General features: G+C 51.6%; 1 protein-coding gene across 5 annotated transcripts in view; it reads left to right on the top strand.

The window, feature by feature from the left end:
- Window positions 1–2269, top strand: part of ACSF3 (acyl-CoA synthetase family member 3) — a 63377-nt gene that overhangs the window by 20124 nt on the left and 40984 nt on the right. The gene's annotated exons all lie outside the window — the stretch shown is intronic.

The following is a 2269-nucleotide window of genomic DNA, read 5'->3' as shown; positions in this document are numbered from 1 at the left end:
GGGGGGGGGGGGGCTTTAATTTCCAGAAGAAGATGAAAGATTTGAAAGATAAATGTTTGCTTGTATATGGTTAAAACCCTGCTTAAAATGCCTCTGTTTTCACCAGCTCTCATTCTAATCCCCCTGGTGCTGTTACTGTGAAGGGAGATGAATAATTCATGGATGGAGAATGCCTCACTGGGCCTAATCACCACTTTAATTGGAGGTTTAGATCAGAGGCAGCTAATAGCTCCTACAGCGGGGACTCCGTGTATTGTTGACAGTGAGATTGTTGAGTGCCTTATCGTTGGCCTGTTTCAATTCTCCCAGGACACCACTGCACATAACAGCATCGAGGTCCCCAGATACCGAAGGACACAGACCGCAGGGCCAATTAAATTTATCTGGGAAGAGCTGACAACTTTTTTAAACAGAGGAGAACCGGTGAAAGAATAATAGTGTCACTCCTTCCTGACTGCAGCCTGGCTGATGCCGGCTGGGCTGACACCATGGGCATGTTGCCAGCATTTCTTAACATTCAGGAGCCTGCAAATTGGAGAGAGCTGGGAGGGAGCAGGAGGGGAAGGAGCAGGGATTTCTCCCCGGTTTCCCCTCGGGGTTATGGCTGGGGACAAAAGGAAGCCAGTGCTGAGTGTCAACCCCCTTCTGTTCCCCTCCAAGTTGTGGTCTTGGTGAAGCCAGGACCTCTGGTGCCGTTCCTTTGGGAGCGGGCTCAACCTTCTGCTGACCTGTTGGAGTCGGCACGGCGTGTATCTTGACACGGCGGATGAGCCTGAGAAGCTCTAGTCATTGTTTTTGCACAAATTTTATTAATCCCATCAGGTCCGTGTAGCTCTAATCAATGTTGTGAGCATTTTCAGCCTTTACAGCTGTTGATTTCTCAGCCTGTCATTTTTCCTAAATGCCAGAAAGCCTTTTCCAGGCTGAATGTAAAGAAACAGCTCTCCGCAAGGAACTGACTTTACATGTTGGTTTTACTTTAGCCAAGTAGGAAATAAATTAACGGAGTCGTGTTTGTAACTGCGATCTGAAACACCGTAGGGGGGACACGTTGCCTTCTCTGTGTCTTCGGATTTGTTTGACAGCGCTGTGCTGATCTTTGGCATTTCATTCTCCGAGACTGGGACTAGAGGTGGGCACTAATTGAGCGCTGCTGCCTGTGAATCAGCCCCTTGCGCTCCCGCACTGAGCTCGGTAGCTTGCGTACGGGGAAGAAGCGTCTCCCAGGAAAGCATCCGTCTGATCTCGATTTGAAAGCCTCCCGAGGCGTGTGGGAGCCCATGGCAGTTCTCTGTGCTGGTTGTTGCTCCCTCCCTGAGCTGTGCCAGGCCGGCTCTGCAGCGCCTGTCCCTGTCCCCTGCCACCTCACGCGGGCTGCTTGCACCAGGCATTTTTCCACGCAGGAGAAAACATTCCTGTAGAAGTCTAGAAGCAAGCTCGATGTGCAAACATTTGGTGTGTTTTCCACGATCTGTAACTTGCTTTTTGAGTCCTGGGGTCCACCATGGCAGGTACCAGACTCTATAAAATACAGAAATACCTCTACACGGCACCTCGGGGCGCTTCTGGTGACTCCTGGCACGTTTCCCCCTCCTCACCCTGCTGCAACCCCCTGTCCCCCGCTCCGGCAGCGTCTGGCCCTGCGCTGGGAGCAGCCCAAGCGATAAAGACCTGGCTGCGTGCTGGCTGACCCGAATGCTGAAGGCAATTTCAAGCTGAACAGACACACATCACAGAACTGCCACGTCGCTTTCTGTTTATTTCTTGCCAGATTTGCTAATTGTTCGGGTAGTTTCGCTGCAATAAAATCTCACTCCCTCATAGCCCATCTGCTCTTAGCTGATCCTGCAGGGATGCCATAAATCTGGGCTACGACGACATATCTATTTCCATGGCAACTGACCAATGTAGCAAACAAAATCATGATGTCACAGATATCAGATCTCCGGGGCTTGAATGGGAGAATGAGACCAGGATAGGGAAGATGCCACTTGAACTCAAATGCCTGAACTGAGGACTCTCCAGAGGGAAAAACTGATCATCTCTTAAGAGTACATTCACTGATTTAAGGTCAGACCTGTCCAGTGCTCCTGAGCCACAGGTTGCTCTTTGCTGACGTCCCTCTCCCCGCTCACAGGGGCGGAAGTCATGGGCAGCATCTTGCAGTGAGAGCTGTCCCGTGCCGTTGGGATGCAGAGCAAAACCTGCTGAGGCAGCAGAAGCCCACAACTCCTGCTTGCTGCTGAGCCTGGAGCCCTCCCCCCCCCCC

Source organism: Athene cunicularia (genome assembly GCF_003259725.1).
Source record: "Athene cunicularia isolate RWA chromosome 11 unlocalized genomic scaffold, athCun1 chr11_part2, whole genome shotgun sequence".
In the NCBI taxonomy this organism is placed as follows: Eukaryota; Metazoa; Chordata; class Aves; order Strigiformes; family Strigidae; genus Athene; species Athene cunicularia.
The sequence above is the reverse complement of the archived record's forward strand: the minus strand, read 5'-3'. Positions and strand labels throughout refer to the sequence as shown.